A 23,921-nucleotide genomic window follows, 5' to 3' on the forward strand; every position below is an offset into this window, starting at 1 on the left:
CCAAAAAGTTTTAGAAGTCTTAAAAATGAAACAAAATTGTGAATTTTTAAACACAATTCCAATTATTGAACAGTTTCTGTAACAAGATAAAGCTACACTATTCTGCACCAAAGTAAAGATAAAATACTTTGAATATCTTCAAAGTAACATGGATATTGGACTTCCCTGGTGGCTCAGACTGTAAAACGTCTGCCTACCGTGTGGGAGACCTGGGTTCAATCTAGACTTCTCATTGTTCTTTTGTCTATTCACAACATGTAAAACACTATCATATTCAAAGGTTTCTTTTCTGCCGGGGTCCAGCCCCGGTGGATCCAGGGAATTTGAAGGGGAGATGGCGTCGGCGAAGAGAGACTTATTTATTTAGAGATATAAAGAGAGATTAAGAAAGAATAGTGTAGAGGAGAAAATAGAGGAGAAAAGAGGCTGAAATTCTTTGGTTTACATAGAAAGCCAATAAAGCCCTGAGACAAGGGGCTTGCACCGTCTACATAGGCCACAGGCGCCCGCTTGAATAGCAGAGGATGCCCCACCTGGGGCTCCCTCTCACATGGGTCTTAGAAGCCCAGGCAAATAAGTATACACGGTGAGCCTCTATGCTCCAGATGGGAATTCAGCCTGAAAAGGGAGAATAAGAAAAGAACGACATGGGGGAGCCAAGCATCAGTGCAAGACTCACAACTTTATTTTCAAAAGCAGCTTGTATACCCCAAGTTGTGCATAAAGAAATAATGGAATATGCAGAGTTATGCAGGGGTAGCAGTCCTGACCCTTATTGAGGCCAGGCTTTCTTTTCGCATGCCTTCCCATATACAAAAGGTCTCAGGTGATTTACATTATCTTCTGGCCAGGAGGCCTGCTAACATTTTTATGTCTCTCTTCCTAGATAAATGTCTATCAACCAGAAAACTCATTTTCCCTTGAAGTGTTTTTTCTTTAATCTGCATCACCCTCAAAGTACTAAATAAAGTTACATTCCTGTAGAACAAAGGTGCATGGGTTATGACAAAGAAAGTGCTTAACTTAAAGATCTAATGTTGCTAACGCCAGGGCTATTACTTGTTTTTTCTACATACTAACTATATCAACAAATAAAAGATATGAAAACTTGGCAGCAAGTATTGGCTCAACAATGAAACCCTTAATCAGTTCTATTCTAATGATTTCGACTCCTTGGAAGCCCCTACATTCCTAGGATGTTTTAAGCTTTCTGTGCCTCTTGCAGTTGGGAGGCTGTAAACAATCACATGCGTAGCTGTAAGAATCCGGAGAGACCTGTCAGGCAGGCTAGAAAGCTATCAGAGGGGTTTTTGGATTGAAACACACTTGTTAATAAGGAGACTTATTAACTGGAGCTCCAAGTTAACTCCTTTTAGAGGAAGGTGGTGGGGAACAGCACCCCTGTAATGTTAGAAGAGTAGGTGGAAAGCATAACACAGTAAAGCAGGCAGACTCTGTTTTGGGGGGTAGATGCTCAAGAAAGTCTAGAGGGACCCCTGAGGCCTGATCCCAGCTTTGTGTTTGTCAGGCCCCTTTCCTCATGACCTTTGCCATGGGCGGGATTCCCCATGCTGGCTCCCAGCACTTTTCAGTATAACTTTTGAGTTAAAATAATAAATTTCAATATATACCCATATAATTTCATGTTTATTTTATTTTTCACCAACTTTTCTCTTGGCATGACTTATTTAAATTCTTAAACAGAAAATCCCTTGAAAACAAACTTTAATCTGAGATGCTGAATTGTGAAAAGCCATTTTGTCACAGGAGGACAGGATCCTTATAATTCCTTCTTGCTAGATGAGTTCCATCCATGGAGTAAACTTGCTACAGTTCTCAGATACAGATACTCCCTTTTCTCCTTTCCTGTTTTAGCAAACTTCCATAAACAAACCAGACAACACTTTGTGATGACAAATACAACAGTTGCCACACAGGCCAGCAGGAACCCAGTCATGTCCAGAGAGTGGTACTAGTACCAGGTGAGTTCGTGGGTGACTGGCCTCAGGTACTTGGCTCCTCTGTGGCATGTGGCAAACTCAATCCAGAAGACTGTTCAGTTCAGGGGTTTACAGGCTGATCATGGTGAATTCTTGATAGCCTCGTAGCATTTTCTTTCTATCTAAAGAAGTACAAAGTTACAAACATTGAAAGGAAGCTACTTTGCTTAAGTATACCAATGGCATAGATGGTTTTCAAAGAGTCATATAAATTATTCAAAGTAAATGTCGTAGAATTACAGAAAAGTGAAAATGAAAATTGTTCAGTCCTGTCCAACTGTTTGTGACCCCATGGACTGTACAGTCAATGGAATTATCCAGACCAGAAAACTGAAGTGAGTAGCCTTTCCCTTCTCCAGGGGATCTTCCCAACCCAGGGATTGAATCCAGGTACTCTGGCATCGCAGGCAGACTCTTTACCAGCTGAACCACAAGGGAAGCTACAATTACAGAAGTAGTAGTCTATTTTTAGTTGGATCCTCATTAAAAGTTTGACTTTTAAATTGAAATTTTATGATTGATAGTTATTTAAAAAGTGAAAATGGAAGGTCATGTGGGAAACTTCAATCTTTTCTACCATAGGAATTGATAAGAGCCATTCCAAACACTGTAAGTTGGACAGTGGAAAGGAGAGTTCAGGATGATGTTCTTGTGGAAGTATAATAGAACAGAGTAATAGTGTAATAAAAAATGAAATGACTCCTAACCAGTCCAGGTGCTTTGACTCTTCTCCATTCCACTATCTATTTTCTACCAGTGGACAAAATTACTTTTTGGAGATACCTATTAGGTAATTACATCTCTCTACTCAAAATTTCCATCTGGCTTCTTATCACATTTAGAATAAAACCCAAATCTCTTCTTTGGTCCATAGTATCTTACATGCTCAGACCCCTGGTAATCCCTTCCTTGATCACTTTGTTCAGGCACTCTGCTGTAGGCACATTGGCCTTCTAGCTGTTTCTTGATGTTGCAAATGTTTTATTACCTTAGCACCATTGAACTTGCAGTCCCTTTTGTTCTTCTGGAACATTCTTCTCCACAATACCCTGGAGCTTGTTTCAGGTTTTTGATCAAAGACTTTGTCTCAGTATTATGTTCAGAGTGGTAGAGTGTCTTTTCTTGATCACATTAAGATAGTAGTCAATGGCAATTCTTCCATTGTTTTTGTTTGTTTCTTCATTTGTTTATTTTCCTATTTACTCTGTAGACATTTTAAAATTTGTTATATATTCTAAAATAAACCCTTAACTATAAAGCATGCATGAAAGCTGCACAATTTCAATTAAACAGCTCAAAACTAAAATAAGCTAGAAAATTTTCACCAAGTGAAACACAAATATAACTCCTACCCAGATCAGGCTATAGAGTATTATAAACTCCTGATAGGCATTCCTTCCTGGTGGAAGCTTCCAGTCACTTCTCTCTTCCCCAGATTAAGTACTAGCCTGATCTCTAACACCATACAATGATTTAACTTGTGTACATATTGGAATCACATGGTATGTAGTTATTTGTGTCTGACTTGTGTAGATGTTGGTTGATTCCACTGTTGTATAGTATTCCCTTGTTTGACAGTACCACCAATTATTTATTCATTCTTTGATCACTGGGCATTTGGATTGCTAACAGCTTTTTGGTCATGGGGGTGTAATTATTCTGATATATGTATTTTGGTTTATATATTTATACATCTTTATTAGTTATACATCTAAGAGTGGAATTGCTAAGAGAAGGCTGCATGCATGTTTAGATCTCTTTAATATTACTAAACAGTTTTCTGAAGTGGTTTATTAATTTGTGTCCTCATCAGCAGTATGGAAAGGTTCGTATTTCTCTGCATTCTTGTCAATGCTTGATTGTGATAAATCTCAAATTTTAGCTTTTATGATGAAGTAAAAATGAGGTTTAATTTATATTTTCTTGATTTCTAATGAAGGGGATAAAGCAGTATATATTTTGTCAGGAAGTGTAATCATTTGTATTGCTTTTTTAATATATCTATTGTAAGATTAAAGTAATTTCTATTTTTAGTTTGCAAAATATTTCTTTTGATATCACTAATGGATGTTGATTTTTATCAATTATTTAATCACTGGACTAGTCATAATATTTTTCTCTTTTATGTTGACAATTTATTGAATTGTATTCATTTTTATACATTTAAACAAACTTTCAATCCTGGAATAAGCCCATTTTGATCAAGATGTTCTGTACTTTTTATATAGCATTCTAGTTCTGCATTTGATTTGTGGAAGGATTTGTATTAAAAGATAGTTTTTCCTGTAATGTCATTGCCTTGTTTTGATAGTAAGGATTACGGCCTCATCAAATGACCTGAAAAGACCTAATATATTTGACATTATCTAGAAGAATTTGCATAAGATTGGTCGTATTTCTTTCTTAAGTATTTAGACATATTTGGTGATGAAGACATCTGAGCTGGATATTTCCTTTGTGGGAAATTTTAACAGTTTTAACAGATTCAGTAAAGTATGGAAATATTTAATTATTAAAGATGTATTCTATCAATTTTCCTAAAAGATTGTGTTTCAGAGGACACTGGCAAGAGAAAAGTAACATACTGATGGAGAGCATATTTGTAAAACATATATCTGAAAGAGACTTGTATATATGACACATAAGCATTCTAATAGCTTAATAATAAAAAAGACAACCAAGTTAAAAAGTGGATAAAGGACTGGAAAAGACATGTCTCTAAAATGATAAAAATGGCCGATAGAAACATGAAAATATTTGCAGCATAGTAGCCATAAAGAAAATGTAAATCAAGACCACAGAGAGAATATATTCATTATCATGCCTAAAATAAAAATTATAATAGATAATAGCATGTGTTGACAACAATATGGAAGATTAAAAGAACCCTCATACACTGTTGGTGAAAATGTAGAATGTGACCCCTTTGGAAAACAGTTTGGTAGTTTCTCATAAATATAAAATTATCCCATGACCCAGTGTATGATATCTAGATAGCTACCAAAAAGCAATAAAAAGCTATGTTCACAAAAACATGTATAACAGTGTTTGTAGCTTCTTTTCATTATAGATAAAAGTGAGAAAAAAAATGAAATGTCCATCAATTGATGAATGTATTAATTAGACTGTGATATGGTATGGATATAGTACAGAATATTATTCAATAATAAAAAGTACTGGTACATGCTGCAATATAGATCTAACTAAACTTTTTTGCTAATTAAGGGAGGGAGGTGGGAGGGGGGTTAATGTTTGGGAACGCATGTAAGAATTAAAGATTTTAAAATTTAAAAAATAAATAAATTAATAAATTAAAAAAAAGAAGTCAGTTATATAAAAGAAAACACATATTGTATGATGCTATTGAAGTAAAATGTTCAGAATAAGCAAACCTATAGAGATAAGAAGATCAGCAATTCTTAGTATTTTTAGTTTCAGAAATTCTAAGCATTGAATGATAATTCCTTTCTCAATTTTCAGTCTTCTATGGATGTCCTGTGTATGCTCAGTTGCTCAGTTGTGTCTTAACTCTTTGTGACCCTTTGGACTGTAGCCTACCAGTCTCCTTCGCCTGTGGGAATTTTCAGACAAGAATACTAGAGTGGGTTGCTATTTCCTCCTCCAGGGGATCTTCCCAACCCAGGGATCAAACCCATGTCTTCCATGTCTCCTGCATTGCAGGCAGATTCTTTACCACTGAGCCATCAGGGAGCCCTTGTATGGATTCTGTCATACACTAATAAATGCATACTTGTTACAATATGTTATAGAGCTTTCAGATTTTTTTTTTTTTGGCATGGAAATTATTACACTGATTAGTTGCTCATTTGGAGAAGGAAATGGTATCCCACTTCAGTATTCTTGGCTGGGAATCCCATGGACAGAGGAGCCTGGCAGGCTATAGTCTATGGGGTGGCAAAGAGTCAGATACCACTTAGAGTCTAAACAGCAGCAGTTGCTCATTAAATCAATAGGATTAAAATAAACTTTGAAACAACTGGTTGAATGTAAAAGTAAAATTGATTGGTTGTATAATTTTAAGTATTTTAAAATTATCTTCTTAATAAGGGAAAGGAACTCATATTCACTGTTGAAAAGAGAACTTATCTATCTATAGACACTATTAAGTTAAAGAAATGTTACACGCATGAAGGGTCATATATGACAGTCCTCAATGAATTGAGCAAATCTGCACTTGACATTGTGTTCAAGTCTAATAGATGTTCCCTTTGTCTCCATGTGAGCATTATCGGGTTGATCAACAAACAGGGAGTCCCACCATGGTAAATCGCATGGTAAATGGCTCAGAGATGCCATTGCCACCACCATGAGTGATAAAAGCTTTGGTTTTCAGGTAACCTAAGAAAGATTTCAATGAGAACAATAAATTCTGAGTCCCATGGTTAGAAATATAAATTGACAGTATAAGTCAATAAAGAAAGCAATGCTTTCTGCTGAGGATTGCTATGCTCATGGGATCATGTAAACTTTTGTGAATTTCCAAAGGAAGTCTGTCTGAGGAAATGAAGGAAAGCTATACATTAGAGGGGATGTTAGTGCAGAGTTGCTTTGTCTAGAGGACAAGTGTGGACTGATTCTTGATTCAGAGAACACCATGTTCAAAATCATGGAGATGAAGAAACATTGTTTCTTAGGAATAGAGGGAATGATTCATTCTGATAATGTATGGAGAATCTCAGGGGGCATTTGGCAATAGAGGAAAAATGATAGATGTGCTGTTTACAAAGTCATCTTTTATCAGCTACACTTCTATTTTTAGGCAATGTGAGTTACTGAAAGTTCAAGGAAAAGTATGGATGTTTCTTATATCCTTTTAGATAAAAGTACTACAATAGCAGTAGAGCTGAGATAAAAGAGTGGGAAGACAAGATGACCAGTCAAGAAGCTATTGAAAATTTATAAGCAATAGATAATTGTTATCTGGTGTTGATGTTTTACCTTGCTGTTCCGCTATTGTCCCTGAGATTTTCTCTTAATTAGAATTTAGTATTTTTTTGCCACCTTCTTACCCAGAAGATCATTCTGTGGGGTCCACTTACAAAGTTTAGCATTGTTTCTTAATGTATCTGGTTTCTTCCCACTAAATCTCCACACAACCTACTATGACCAAGAAAAGGCTCAACTCCACTAATAAGATCACAGGCTCAGAACATTTTAGAAATTAAAATCTAGTAAGAATTCATCTTGCCCCACTTTTTTTCAATGAACAGATGTGGACATTTCTACTCAGGAATGTTGAATAATGTTAAATAATAGTTCAAAACAAAAATCAAAGTAGCAAAAATCTGGGACCTTGTTGATCAACTATCATTTTGTTTACTACATTATGCTATGACCAGTTCTAAAGACTTGAGCGAAATTAGGTTGTAAATAATGTAATTTGATAGTTAAAAGCATTCAGGAATCAATCAGAACTGTAGTGTATACAAAAAGTTGACTGAAATTTCTGCAACTTCATTTCATATGACTATCTTATATAACAAACTTGTGGTTTGAATCTAGAAAATACTTTGCTTGCTCAGCAGTTTCTGAGAGAAATCAGTGAAGATTTGCTTATGGTTACTTTTTCCAAGAACCATTTTGATAGAAATGGGTATCTTTCTATTTTATTTTGTGAGCAATATTATACTTTCTTCTATGTGGTATAATGAGATAAAATTTCTTCAACCAACAGAGAGAATATAAATTATTTTACGCTGCATATTGGAAAATCACTTCCTATAATCTTTGAAGGGTAAAATTATAAGACATTGTTTCATTTTTTCCTCCAAAAGTATTAATAGTGGAATTACCCATGCACATATTTTGTACAAAGCTAGGAATTGCAGAATAATAAAAGAAATAATTCTTTTTAAAAAGAGAGTACCGCATTAATTTTCATTGATCATTATAAACTGAAATAAGCAAATTACCAGTTTGTGCTGTTAAGAGATCTAATTGCATTTTTTACAATAGAAAATACTAATTTAGAATGCATCAGTGATTCTATGCCCACCCCAAAGAAATCACTGATGCTGAAATTCTCATTTCTCAATGGGATGAAATAACCCTGAATCCTAGATTAGTGGTTCATTCAGTCACTCCGTCATGTCTGACTCTTTGCGACCCCATGGACTGAGAACAGCAGGCCTCCCTGTCCATCACCAACTCCCAGACCCTATTCAAACTTATGTCCATTGTGTAGGGGATATCATCCAACCATCTCATCCTCTGCCCTCCCCTTCTCTTCCCTTCTCCAATTTTTCCAGCATCAGGGTCTTTTCCAATGAATCAGTTCTTCACGTCAGGTTGCCAGAGTACTGGAGTTTCAGATTGAGCATCAGTCCTTCCAATGAATATTCAGGACTATTTCCTTTAGTACTGACTGGTTGGATCTCCTTGCAGTCTAAGGGATTCTCAGGAGTCTTCTCCAACACCACAATTCAAAAGAATCAATTCTTCGGTGCTCAGTTTTCTTTATAGACCAACACTCAACATCCATACATGACTACTGTAAAAACCATAGCTGTGACTTGATGGACCTGCGTTGGTAAAGTAATGTCTCTGCTTTTTATTATGCTGTCTTGGTTGGTCACAGCTTTTCTTCCAAGAAACAGGCAACTTTTAATTTCATGGCTGAAGTCACCATCTGCCGTGATTTTGAGCCCAAAATAAAATCTCTCACTGTTTCCATTGTTTCCCCATCTATTTGCCATGAAGTGATAGGACCAGATGCTATGATCTTAGTTTTCTGAATGTTCAGCTTTAAGCCAACATTTTTACTTTCCTCTTTCACCAAGAGGATCTTTAGTTCTTCTTCACTTTCTGACATAAGGATGGTGTCATCAGCATATCTGAGGTTACTGATGTTTCTCCCAGCAATCTTGATTCCAGCTTGTGCTTCATCCAGCCTGGCATTTCTCATGATGTATTCTGCATAAAAGTTAAATAAGCAGGGTGACAATATACAGCTTTGACGTACTCCTTTCCTGATTTGGAACCATTCTGTCATTCCATGTCCAATTCTAACTGTTTCTTCTTGACTTGCATACAGATTTCTCAGGGGGCAGGTCAGGTGGTCTGGTATTCCCATCTCTTTAAGAATTTTCCATAGTTTGTTGTGATCCCCACAGTCAAAGTCTGTGACATAGTCAACAAAGCAAATGTAGAGGTTTTCTGGCACTCTCTTGCTTTTTTGATGATCCAGGGTATGTTTACATTTGATCTCTGGTTCCTCTGCCTTTTCTAAATCCAGCTTGAACATCTGAAAGTTAACAGTTCACATACTATTGAAGCTTGGCTGGAGAAATTTGAGCATTACTTTCCGAGCATGTGCAATGAGTGCAATTATTTGATAATTTGAAGATTTTTTGGGATTGCCACTCTTTGGGATTGGAGTGAAAACTGACCTTTTCCAGTTCTCTGGCCACTGCTGTGTTTTCCAAGTTTGCTGGCATATTGAGTTCAGCACTTTCACAGCATCATCTTTTAAGATTTGAAACAGGTCAACTAGAATTTCATCACCTCCACTCTCTTTGTTCATAGTGATGATTCCTAAGATCCACTTGACTTTGCATTCCTGGATGTCTGGCTATAGGTGAGTGACCACATCCTTGTGATTATCTGGGTCATGAAGATTTTTTTGTATAGTTAGTGGGGTAAGGCTTTTTGTTTGTTTGTTTGTTTAAGGTAGGTAGCTATCTAATACTTGTTAAGGCTGTCAGCCTGATTCCAGTTTCTCAAAGATGAAAATAGTAAGGGTTGTTTGGGGTAGTTTGAGGCAAGTAGTTCACAGCTAATGAACGAGTACTGATGGATTTATACTACCATAAATAACTACAGGACTTTAGCAGGAAGCGTCTGTCTAATTTTTTCTCCGCTAACACTGAACCTTCCATGCTTTCCAGTTTTTACCTCTCCTCTTCCTCCCCACCTCTGAGAAATAGTTGTTAATCCAGTCAGTCAGAACAGTATGTTGATTAGGTCAAGTTGCTAATGGGCAGTACTGCTGCTAAGTCGCTTCAGTTGTGTCTGACTCTGTGCGACCCCATAGATGGCAGCCCACAAAGCTCCCCCATCCCTGGGATTCTCCAGGCAAGAACACTGGAGTGGGTTGCCATTTCCTTCTCCAACGCATGAAAGTGATAAGTGACAGTGAAGTCGCTTAGTCATGTCCGACTCTTCCCAACCCCATGGACTGCAGCCTATCAGGCTACTCTGTCCGTGGGATTTTCCAGGCAAGAGTACTGGAGTGGGGTGCCATCACCTTCTCCAATGGGCAGGGCTAAGAGACCTTAAAGCTGGAGCCCATGCCCCTTCCTGTCATCTTTTTCTGTTTTAACAGGAAAAAACCCTGGATTCCAGGCTTCTCTCTTGATCTTTTCCTCAACGACTGATTTTAAGACACATGTTGTTTTTATCTTAGTAAAAGAGGGAGCAGGAGTAGGAGGAAGGGTTTCAATCTTTATGCTCCAACTCAGTCTTTTTCAAAATTCTATTTTAAATATTGAATATTGAGTGCAACTACCAATTGAACTGCAACAGGATACCTCTCAGCTGCTCAGAACTCCCACAGTCCCCCCAGGAGGTCCTCTGGGAAACATTGTGATTTGTGGGACAAGATTTGGATGTTTTTGTGTTCTTACTATTAACTTAATAGCACTAGAACACGAAACATAATCTCTAAGATATAAATGTCTCTCAGAACAAAGTAAAACTTGAATTGGAACATTTAAGCACATATGTCTCCCTTGTTCCATTTTAAAATTCAACTCCCAAAGAAAAACCAGATATACCAATTCATTTTGATCTAACCATGTCATGATATTCTCTGTTTCTCTCCCCTTTGCAAAAACCATTCTAATGGACCCACTCCAGACTTTAAAGAGATTCATTCAAGTTGTTGTTCAGTACAAAGGCAATTTAACAGACCTTCTGTGGAATCTGGGCAAGGGTCGATGCAATCATGTTAGCCCTTTCTTCTGGAAGGTTTTCAACCACTGACCCCAAACTCAGTACTACAAAGCCATCTTCTCCAGAGCTTTGGACAAACTCTTCGATTTCCTGAAAACAAATAGTTCATTCTGTTATGATGGGGAATCAGCAGAGAGAGGGTTTTCGTTTCATTCATTCTTTCTTTAGTTTGTTTGAAGAACATGAATACATACATTTCTAAAGAGAGAGAATTGCTAGAATAGCATCATCTTCTAATATACTATTAAAACCATTTAGAAAGTGATGTGATATGCAGTTTTTTTCTTTAACCAATGTATTATCATTGACTACTAACAAGAATGGTGCTTTATTTATCACTTACTAACACGGGATGTCACTAAAATGAAAGTCTCCAGTGAAGAATATTTCACATTGTGAAAACACATTGATTTTCTTCAGTGAGTTTTGAAAGCAATGTAATTTTTACTCCATATCTCAAACAATAGCAGGGCCAGGAATTTTTTTCTCATTCTCTGTTAAATATCACTAAGATCCAGAAACAATGGCTTTGTAACTTGTCCCAGGATGACAGGAGTATATGAGCACACAAGTAAAATAGTATGCTTATTAAAACATATGGCTTGCTCACCAGGACAAGATTCAGGACCTTACTCTGTCCAGAAATCCGAAGTTATCCCTTCAACTTTGCTAAATTCCAAACTGTTCCGTACATTACTAAGCTCTCCTTAATATCAGCAACCAGAACTCAACACCTTAGAATTATCTTTCTCTGATTTCCTTTTACTGAAAATTGGTGAAACTCTGTCAAAGTGCTGTCTTGTTTCCTATAATAAGTTAAACAATCCTAGCCTAGCAAGATCAAGTTATTATTACTATTTTTTTCTTTTTCTTTCTTGATTTGTTTTGGAGAAGTTGACAAAAGACAGGCATTTAAAAGGACCTGAACTCCTTACAGAATTCCTCAAATAGAATGAAAAACAGTCTGAGGCTCAGCTTCTTGAATTTATATGTCATTCTTTGTCCAATGTATTCGTTACTAAATTGATTTACTTTTCTTCTTAGCAGTTTTCAGGACAGGTCTTCTGATATATAGGCTTTCCTGATTATAAGGCTAAGTATGATAATATAAAGGTGATGGGCTTTCCCTGTGGCTCAGATAGTAAAGAATCCACCTTCAGGGTGGGAGACAGACCCAGGTTCAATTCCCAGGTAGGGAAGATCCCCTGGAAAAGGGAATGGCAACCCACTCCCATATTCTTACCTGAAGAATTCCATGGACAGAGGAACCTGGTTGGCTCTAGTCCATGGGATGGCAAAGAGTTGTACACAACTTAGTAACTAATACTTTTCCCTTTCACTTTTTCATGATAATATAAACAGAGTAAGAGTTTACATATAATTGCTTGTCAAAAGAAGAAAAGCACTCTAGTTAAATCATCTCTATATGAATAAATAAGAACTCTCAATTTATTAACAATGATTTATTATTTATTTATTGGTGTTTCAAATTCCCAATACCCACAAGTTCCCTAAATTTAAGCCTCAGCTAAGACTCTGATCTATTAAACTTCTCATGATATTACAGAAATTGAAAAAGACAAAGACTGCTGAAAGTATTTTTTTCTTGTCTTAAAATTTTATTTCTGTTTTCTACCTAGTTCATGCTCTGGTAACACTGGGTAGGCTACGTTCATTTCATCTCTGTTAAGGAAATAGCTTTTCAAAATTTCCATAGCTTATTTCACCCTATTTTTATTCAAAACCTAACGAAATTGCAATATCATATATTATCACTATTTTTATATGGGATGTTTAAATGTTGAGTATAAATTTGATTTTATTTCTGATCTTAACCCAGACATTTTAAGGATACTGATGCTATGATACACAATGAATGTGACAGATTTTGCCTGTAAGCTATTTATTTTTGGTGGGTTTTACACCATAAGAGGGTGACTACTTGGGTAAAACATCTGATCCAGCTATCTAGAACTAATAATGGTTCATGACATAAAGTTACAGAAAACTGTCATCTACATTTAAAAATGTGGATCCTATTATGCAAGTTTTGAACTGTAGTATTGGAGAAGACTCTTGAGAGTCCCTTGGATAACAAAGAGATCAAATCAGTCAGTCCTAAAGGAAATCTGTCCTGAATGTTCATTTGAAGGATGGATACTGAAACTGAAGCTCCAATATTTTGGCCAACTGATGCAAAGAACTGACTCATTAGAAAAGACGTGATGCTGGGAAAGATTGAAGACAGGAGAAGGGGATGACAGAGGATAAGGTGGTTGGATGGCATCACGATCTCAATGGACATGAGTATGAGCAAGCTCTGGGAGACGGTGAAGTATAGGGAAGGCTGGCGTGGAGCGGTCCATGGGGTGTCAAAATGTCAGACACGACTGAGCTACTGAAAAACTTCAGTGGATCTCCTGACTCTGGAATTGAGCCCACATCTCCTGTAGCTCCTACACTGGCTTGTGGTTTCTTTATCACTGGACCATAAAGAAGCCTGAACATCAATGATTTGATGCTTTCTTAAAATGCAAGACCCAGAAAACTAAGATCGTGGTATCTGGTCCCATCACTTCATGGCAAATAGATGGGCAAACAATGGAAACAGTGAGATAATTTATTTTCTTGGTCTCCAAAATCACTGAAGATGGTGACTTCAGCTATGATATTAAAGACATTTGCTCCTTGGCAGAAACTATGACCAAGCTAGACAGCTAGACAGCATGTTAAAATGCAGAGACATTGTTGACAAAGGTCTACCTAGCCGAAGCTATGGATTTTCCAGAAGTCATGTATGGATGAGAGAGTTGGACTATAAAGAAAGCTGAGCACAGAGGAATTGATGCTTTTGAACTGCGGTGTTGGAGAAGCCTCTTAAGAGTCCCTTGGACTGCAAGAAGATCCAACCAGTCCATCCTAAAGGAAATCAGTCCTTAGTATACATTGGAAAGACTGATGCTGAAGCTGAAACTTCAATACTTTGGTCACCTGATGAAAAGAACTGATTCATTAGAAAAGACCCTGATGCTGGGCAAGATTGAAGGCAGGAGGAGAAGGGGATGACAGAGGATGAGATGGTTGGATCGTATCACGATATCAATGGATATGAGTTTGAGCAAGTTCTGGGAGTTGATGATGGACAGGGAGGCCTGGCATGCTGTAGTCCATGGGATCACAAAGAGTTGGACATGACTGAGCTGAACTGGACTAAACTGGATTGTGGCACTAGAGAAGATTCTTTAGAGTTCCTTGGACAGTAAGGCGATCCAACCAATCAATTCTAATGGAAATCAATCCTTAATATTCATTGGAAGGACTGATGCTGAAGCTGAGACTCCAATACTTTAGCCACTTGATACAAAGAGCTGACTCATCAAAAAAGATCCTGATGCTGGGAAAGATTGAAGGCAAGAGATCTAACGACAGAGGAGGAGATGGTTTGATGGCATCATTGCATCAATGGACATGAGTTTGAACAAGCTCCAGGAGATGGTAAAGGACAAGGAAGCCTGGCATGCTGCAGTTGATGGGGTCGAAAAGAGTTGGACATGACCGTGCAACTGAACAGCAACAACATTGTGCAGGTTAATACTAAACCAGGCACTTCCTCCTTGCTATTTACATTACTATATTTGTTTCCAAACCTGGTGTGAGATCAGGCAGCTTGAAAAGTGAAAGTTGAAAGTTAGTCTCTCAGTCATGTCTGATTCTTTTTTTTTTTCTTTTAATTTATTTTTACTTTACAATACTGTATTGGTTTTGCCATACATTGACATGAATCTGCCACAGGGGTACATGAGTTCCCAATCCTGAATCCCCCTCCCACCACCCTCCCCATATCATCTCTCTGGGTCATCCCAGTGCACCAGCCCCAAGCATCCTGTATCCTGTATCGAACCTAGACTGGCGATTCGTTTCTTACATGATAGTATACATGTTTCAATGCCCTTTTGACCCCATGAACTGTAGACTGCCCTGCTCCTCTGTCCATGGAGTTCTCCAGGCAAGAATACTGGGGTGAATTTCTGTTTCCTTCTCCAGGGGATCTTCCCTACCCTGGGATAAAACCCAGGTCTCCTGCACTGCAGGCAGATTCTTTACCAACTATGGTATTAAAGCAATCAGGCAGTTTACATGATTGAAATAGAACTATACCTAATGAAATTAGGCATTGTGTCATGAGTGCTAAGTAACTTCACTAGATTCCAACTCTTTGCACACCTATGGACTATAGTCTGCCAGGTTTCTCTGACCATGGGATTCTACAGGCAAGAATACTGGAATGTCCTCCTCGAGGAGATCTTCCCAATCCAGGGATCCAATCTGTGACTCTTACATCTCTTGTGTTGGCGGCTCAGTACTTTGCCACTAGCACCAATTCCTGAGAGAGGCTTATTTTCATGAATTGTATTATCAGGATGCAATGATTTTGGCCTATTTTGTGTTGTGAAGTTCTTTCACCTCAGATAAGATCAGAAAAAAATACTGAAGTGCATTCACAAAGGTTTTGGGACAAAATATCATGAGTTTGACGGTATACACACACACACAACAGAAGGAATCCCTCCAGTGTAGATACTGTTGAGACTGCTTAAAACTTCAAATATTATTTTAATATTTTCTTCTGTTTTTGATTTCTGAGGCAAATTCCTTTGGTCAAAAGTTTTAAGTCATGGTGGCCAATAGTTAGGAATCACTATATTTTTGGCACTGTGTAAGTGCTTCATGTACATGTGATCTAAGTCATTCTAATTTTGTCTGACTCTTTGCGATGCTATGGACTATAATCTGCCAGATTCCTCTGCTCATAGGATTCTCCAGGCAAAAATACTAGAGTGAGTTGCCATGCCCTTCTCCAGCAGATCTTCATGACCCAGGGATTAAACCTGAGGTTCTTTACCACTAGCGCCACCTGGGAAGCCCAAGGGCTTTATGTATCTGGATTATTAACCTGGATTATTTTTATTCTCAGTAGTTATGGCCCATAAAGTACACCATACATTTCTTCCTTTATTCTCATGCATCCATGTTTTATAGGAAGGCACTATGGCAGAATCTGCTTTTTGTATATTTCCTACCTATCATAGTACCATATATTAAAGCACCAGATTCCATCAGTTCAGTTCAGTTCAGTCAATCAGTTCCATAGTCTTTAAATACTCTCCTATATTTCCAATTTTAATATGGCATTATCAGAATTTTATTCTTTTAGATATTTCATTGCAATTTACTTTAATAAAATATGAGATCACTCCCACATCACCTCAATCTTATGTATCTTTTGATTTGTACTTTATTATAAGTAATTGTTTAACATTCATATTTTTCTGGCTGACCAGTCTGTAAGATTCCCAAGGACTGCCATTGTGTCTCTCTCTTCCACCCTTCCTTCTTCTGTAAGAGTATAGAATTTGGCATTTGGCAGACAAAGAATACACATTTGTTGAGAAATTATTATTTCTCGTGTGTTGGAAGACTTTTTCATAGTGGCTATATCCATATAATCTTGCACTTCTCTCATATTTTTTATGACTTTTCATACTTTTTATACCCCAGAATATTAAGTAATAGTGAAACATGAAACACACAGTAAATGAAGGAATGGAGTGAAGAAATTTTATATATTGCCCATGTCATTTCCATAAGACAGTATTTGGGCTGGGAATGGAAAAAACTCTCTTCAAGATCAAAATTTTACCTTATGCAGGGGTCTGGCAGGTTTTCAGTGGAGTCTTCCAACAAAATCAAAATTTGGTAAGAATGATTGGGGAAATTCAAAATCCCAATAGCTTATTATCAACCAAAATCAGTTTTACCCATCAACTCATACAATGTAGTGGGTCTTCCTGAAAAAGAAAATAGGGAAAGGAATATATGGGAACTTGTGAATATATATCTATTTTTTCTTAGAAGATAGACCAATAAAGTTTCAGTTCTGCATTGGCCAAGATGAACAAATAATGCCAGTGTTTTACAATTTGAACAAACATATGTAGAGAAAAAAGAGAGGGAAAAACACGTGCAAGTGAGAAACCTATATAGCTCATAATAACTTCTTCCCTTGGCACCTTTGACTCTTTCTAGGTTCATGTGACTATTAAAGATTAACTCTTGCATCACATGTTGCAAGTTCACTAATAGATTTAATTCTAAGTCAATTTCCTTCTGTAACTACTTACATATGTGACGAATATTGCATTCTAAATGATCTTCTTGTTTTCCACTGTATAGCATTAGATTTGTATCACTTTCATGATATTTGTGCATTTTTACTTAATGTTCTGACCTTTTAAACATTTTTTAAACTAACTGAGGATCCCATCTTCCAGGGAGAACCCAGCATTGTGTGATTGCCATGAACCCATTGGCAGGGGAAGGTCCTGGTGCTAATAGTTTAGAAGGAGGATTCTAAAATGGTGTTAGCCAGGGTTGGTGTCAGAATGATGGAAGGAGATCCCAAAAATGGTTACCACCAGAGCCACATCCCCAGGTGTAGTCCCAGCTGCACAATGCCTCTCCAGGAGATGCTCCAAGATCAGCAAGTGGTTCTTACCCAGGTGTCTTTCTTTTCTTTTATTTTTTAACTTTTTTTAATTTTTTTTAAATTTTAAAATCTTTAATTCTTACATGCATTCCCAAACATGAACCCCCCTCCCACCTCCCTCCCCATAACATCTCTGTGGGTTACTGACTTTGCTGGCACTCAAACTATGTGAGATTTTGTGTACACCCTTTGAGAACAGTTTCTGTTTACAGAGTCTCCTGTTTTCTTGAATGTAAGCCCCTTTGGTTTTCAAAGCCAGACATTCTGGGGTATCAACATCTGTGATGGCTCCTTGTTTAAGGAGTGACATAAACGTTCTGGAAAGCCAGGCTAGAAAACCTGCCTTGGTTGCAAAAGTCTATTTGCACCAGTCACTTGCACCTCTGTCCCCTTACTTACCTAAAATTTCTCTAAGCTTTTTTATGACTTTGGATTATTTGCCTAATATATCTTCACACATACACTCTATTCACAGCCCAGCATTCTACTTTGATTTTTTGCTATACTTTACCATGTTTTCCTTCACTTTGCTGTGCATGTGCTTATTATGTTACTTCACTTACAAGCTGCTTTTCTATGACCTATGATTCCTGATTAACTTTTATCTTAGAAACTTTAATCTCTGAATTATTTATTTTAGAAACGTTAGTCTTTGGATTACTTGCTTAGTCTTTTATTTTAGATAGGCCTAATCATCCTCCCACTTCATTCACCAACCAGCTTTCTACACTGACAGTTTGGCATGTGATGCCCTTTGTCACTTCACATGAACTCGCATGACCCTGCTATGGAACCTCATCTAAGAGTTTATTTTCTATGACCTGTGATTCTTGGTTAATTTTTAGCAGATTTGTTCATAGACTTTGGTCTTGGTTCTATTCTTCAAGCCTTTACCTTCTATAACCTCATATAATATATATGTAATCTTAATCTTGAATATTGCATATACAATGTATATGTAATCTTAAATCAACCTTGTAAACCTTCTTAGCCATTGAGAGCAACAAAGAATTTCTGCTAAGGATGGTTTCCAAAATTTTTACAATAATTTCCAAACACAAAGATATATATATTTGAGTAAAAGGTAGTGAGGGAACATCTCTTGGCAACTGAAGTTTGCTTAGTTGAGTGATACGGAGAACGTCTGTTATGAAGACCACCACAATGAAGAGCAACTAACCTTCTCTATACTGTAGTGCACTTGATGCTTACCATATTTCTCCAAATCATAGATGGAGTTTTGAAATTAGAGTCTCCTATTTTTCCTTCATATATCGCAATATGCAAAGTGGTTACTCCGAGGCCAGACTGCTATGTTTGAATGCCATCTCTGTCACTTCTTCCTCATGAAAACTTGAATAGGTTACCTTACTTAAGTTTCTATATGTATAAAATGAGAATAATATTGCCTATGAATAAGATCTCTATGTCTCTATCTTATGAATTAATAAATGTGATGGTCTTAGATTTCCTGGAAGAGAGTAAATTCTCAACAAATATTTACTAATTTCCTTCTGCTCCTCAAATTAGTAAACAACAGCAATGAAGAGAAAGCTCGATAAATATTTGTTGTTGAAAGGATACACTCATAGAATCAAGATTAGCAATCATTCAGGTATGAAAAATCTATTGGACTCTCATCTTTTGCTTAATTTTCAAACTGCAGGTGCTATAGAATCAAAGCAAACATTGATAATTAAATATTAACCCCTGATGTTTTTTAATATTCTAATATTAATCCCTGATGTTTTAGGTTTCCATAGTCAGTTCAGTCACTCAATCCTAACCGACTCTTTACAATCCCATGGACTGCAGCATGCCAGGTTTCTTCCCTGTCCATCACCAACTCCCAGAGATTCCTCTACTTCATCTCCAAGATTTGGCGATGCCATCCAGTTATCTATCTCATCCTCTGTCATCCCCTTCTCCTCCTGCCTTCAGTCTTTTCTAGCATCAGGGTTTTTTCCAATGAGTCAGTTCTTTGTATTAGGTGGTCAAAGTACTGGAGCTTCAACTTCAGCATCAGTTCTTCCAATGAATAGTCAGGACTGATTTTCTTTAGGATTGACTAGTTTGATCTCTTTGCAGTTCGAGGGACTCTCAAGAGTCTCTCCAGCACCACAGTTCAAGAGCATCAGTTCTTTGGAGCTCAACCTTCATTATGCTCCAACTCTCATATCCATACACAACTACTGGAAAAACCATAGCTTTGACTACACTGACCTTTGTCAGCAAAGTAATGTCTCTGCTTTTTAATATGTCTAGGCTTAGTTTAATATGCTGTCTAGGTTTGTAATAGCTTCTCTTCCAAGGAGCATGTGTTTTTTAACTTCATGGAGCAGTCACTATCTTCAATGATTTTGGAGCCCAAGAAAATAAAGTCTGAAAAAGGAAATGGCAAATAACTTCAGTATTCTTGCCTTGAGAACCTCAGGAACAGTATGAAAAGGCAAAAAGATATGACACTGAAAGGTGAACTCCTTAGGTTGGTAGGTGCCCAATATGCTAATGGATAAAATGGAGTGGAAAAATAACTCCAGAAAGAATGAAGAGCCTGAGCCAAAGTGAAAACAAAACCCAGTTGTGGATGTGACTGCTGATGGAAGTAAAGTCTGATGCTGTAAAGAATATTGCCTAGGAACCTGGAATGTTAGGTCCATGATGAATCAAGGTAAATTGGAAGTGGTCAAACAGGTGGTAGCAAGAGTGATCATTGAAAGTTTAGAAATCAGTGGATAAAATGGACTAGAATGAGTTAATTTAATTCATCAGGTGAACATTATATCTACTGTGGACAAGAATCCCTTAGAAGAAATGGAAAAGCCTTCATAGTCAACAAAAGAGTCTGAAATGTAGTACTTGGATGCAGTCTCAAAAATGACAGAATGATCTCTTTGTTTCCAAAGCAAACCATTCAATATCACAGTAATCCAAGTATATGCCCCAACCACTAATGCCAAAGAAACTGAATTTGAATGGTTCTATGAAGACCCACTAGACCTTCTAGAACTAACCAAAAAATATGTTTTTTTGTTTTTTTTCATTATAGGAGGCTGGAATGCAAAAGTAGGAAGTCAAGAGATATCTGGAATAACAGGCAAGTTTGACCTTGGAGGACAAAATGAAGCAGTGCAAAGACTAACAGAGTTTTGCAGAGAACACACTGGTCATAGCAAATACCCTCTTCCAACAACACAAGAGAAGATTCTACATATGGACATCACCAGATGGTCAATACCGAAACAGATTGATTATATATTTTCTGCAGCCAAAGTTGGAGACGCTCTATATAGTCAGCAAAGACAGGATTGGGAGCTGACTGTGGCTCACATTATTAACTCCTTATTGCCAAATTCAGCCTTAAATTGAAGAAAATAGGGAAAAACACTAGACCATTCAGGTGTGACCTAAATCAAATCCCTTACGATTATACAGTGGTAGTGACAAATAGATTTAAGGGATTAGATCTGATAAACAAAGTGCCTGAAGAACCATGGGCAGAGATTCATAACATTGTACAGGAGGCAGGGACCAAAACCATCCCCCCAGAAAGAAATGCAAAAAGGCAAAATGGTTGTCTGAGGAAGCCTTATAAATAGCTGAGAAAAAAATAGAAGCTAAAGGCAAAGGAGAAAAGGCAAGATATATCCATCTGAATGCCGAGTTCCAAAGAAGAACAAGGAGGGATAAGAAAGCCTTCCTAAGTGATCAATTCCAAGGAAATAGAGGAAAGCATTAAATGGGAAAGACTAGAAGTTTACTTAGTAAATGACATTTAATCCATTGAGAGAGAAGGAATAATACTAGATAACTCTCAGAGAAACTCATCCACAGCTAAGCAATTTTTCTTCTTAATAGACTAGATGATGGAGATGTTAGAGAGATTAAAATAGTAGAAGATTTGAATCTAGAGAGAGATGTCAGGAACTTTGATTCTGAAAGCTAAAAGGAACATCAGTTCAGTTCAGTTCAGTTCAGTCGCTCAGTCATGTCTGAATCTTTGGGACATAGAAATGTTTAATTTTAAAGAAAAGTAAACACAAAGTTTATACAAAATATCAGATTGCTTTGTACATATATATATATATATATATATATATATTAAACTCATCCAGGTTTAAAAGATATTTCCTCATGACTAACCTTCATTTGATTTTTAAATATATTTAATGAAGTTTCTTACTATAGCATATTAAAAATGGCTATTACTCTTTGTAACTATTGCTATTGAGAGGTGGAGGCGATTTCTTCACCCTTTGAATTTGCTGCCTGACCTGTTTTACTAATAGAAGGTAGCAGAAGTCGTTTTGTGTGAATTTCAAATCTAGACCTATAACTTTCATACAACCTATTCTAGAATTTTGCTACCATCCAAAAAGGTCCAAGGTTTTCTGTTGGAGAGGTCACCTGGAAGAAACAATCAAAGTATCCTGCTAATCTGCCAAACCCCAGCCATGTGAGTGACACTTTCTTGGACTGTTCCACTTCTGCCACGCCTGGTAACTAACAGTATCATAAAGATTAAGCCCAGGCAAAACCCACTGAGGAGACATTTTCCTAAGCCCAGCCCAAATTTCTGATTCATAGCGTCATGAACAAACAGCATGGTTTCTCTTATAAACTGTGAGTTTTAGGATAGTTGCTTTTACAGAAATAAATAATAGATTATAATTTATAAAAAGTGCAGTGCATACATAACTTTCAAAATAAATAAGCCTCAAGAATATTAACATAGAGGACTATTACTGTCAAATAGAGAAACATTTCCAGTGTCACAGAGTTCTAGACTACTTTGCACACTCTCCTGAATAGTTGATACCTTTTGACTAAGAAGTTATTATATTTCCATTTTGACACTAAACATAAGAAAATAAAAATTATACCACTCTAACCCACACAAAGAATATAAGATTTCTTTTCATCTACTGGAGGGAAAATGTACAGACTTACTTAATACTTCACTGTAAAATTTATCCCACTTCTTGTTAAAAGTCTCAAATGAAAAGTCAAAATATAGGTCATAAACCATATTTGTCACTCTCTCCATAAATGCCATTTTGTCACTTAAGTTAAAATATTATAATAGGTATGTAGGAAGGAGGAATTATAAGCCCTCCACAGAATTTTTCTTATGTATTGCCAGTGGTAAATCGAAGACTGTAGACCAAAGGTAGGGTAGGCAGTTTAGCCAGCAGCACAGCACTAGGAGAAATTGCATCTCTAAGAACAACATCATATCTGGACTCTTTCAGTTTTTTCATAAGGTTTTTTTGTTTAAAACTGCATCTGCACAGAGCTTTTGAACAGTATCAGAATATTTGTGATATGTTTTTTGCATCTTTAAATCATATGCCCACAACGTACTCTTTGGTAAATCATATGCCCATATCTTGATCTATTTCATAAAACACAAATCAGGCTCATTCTGAGTGAAGGATGTAGGATAAGACACAAATTTAAGGGCAGAGGGTTTACTGGGATCCACCAGGATGGAAGCTGAAGATGCCAGCACAGTCACTTCATGATCGCTCTGAGCAAGTTCATCCAAAATTGTTTTAAATTGATCCAGTCACTCTATTCCACTGGACACACCAGCACCTTTTCACAGAAGTCACAGCTGAAATAAAAAGAAAGCACAAGAAGAAAAGCCCATCTCTTAGACATCTTGATAAAATCCAAACCTTCTTCATAAGCTTCCTTAACATCAGAGGTAACTCTCCCTCATATCTGGGACAGAATCAATTAAGTAGTTAAAATATAACTACCACTTGGTAAGGTCACAATGACTATGAGCTAAAGATTGTTTCCAAGAGTCTGCCTTAGCAGTTCCTCTGCAAGCTAATCTCCAGTTCAGAGGCTTTGGAAAGCAAATAGATAAAGAAAAGCATAGATGATTTTGTGCTTCTCTGTACAATAAACCCCAGTATCACTGCAAATGCTCTGGCTCTAGGGTAAGAGGAAACTACCTAGGATGTAGGGAGTTTACAGATAAGAAAGCAGCATGTTGTCAACACAGGTACATTCTGATTTATTTGAGCATTCTAAGCATTTCTTTCTGCATATTTTTACACCTATTCTATTAGCTCCATTTCATTTAGCTCACCTTTGTTCTTTTGACTGAAGTTATTCCTGTCTTTTTCCCTCTTTATATGAACATGAGCATCCTTTGAGTATAACGTCAGTCAGTTTAGTATAGCTTTAGTCACTTTCCTTTGAGAATATTGCTTCTGAATTATGATCATTTCCTTTTCTGAACATTTGTGTCCTTCCTTCTATTCCTCTCACTTCTTCAACATTTCCTCAAAACTTACTCTTCAAAAGAATTTATCCTCTAAGCACCTTCTCCTGAACTTCATTTTGTATCCTACTTTTTAAATTGAGATATATGATGTTAAAAAAAT

The 23,921-nt window shown here is 36.9% G+C and overlaps 1 pseudogene; it reads right to left on the reverse strand.

Moving 5' to 3' along the window:
• Window positions 1,781-23,184, reverse strand: LOC102174018 (annotated as a pseudogene).

Source organism: Capra hircus, chromosome 6 (assembly GCF_001704415.2).
Source record: "Capra hircus breed San Clemente chromosome 6, ASM170441v1, whole genome shotgun sequence".
Taxonomy (NCBI): domain Eukaryota; kingdom Metazoa; phylum Chordata; class Mammalia; order Artiodactyla; family Bovidae; genus Capra; species Capra hircus.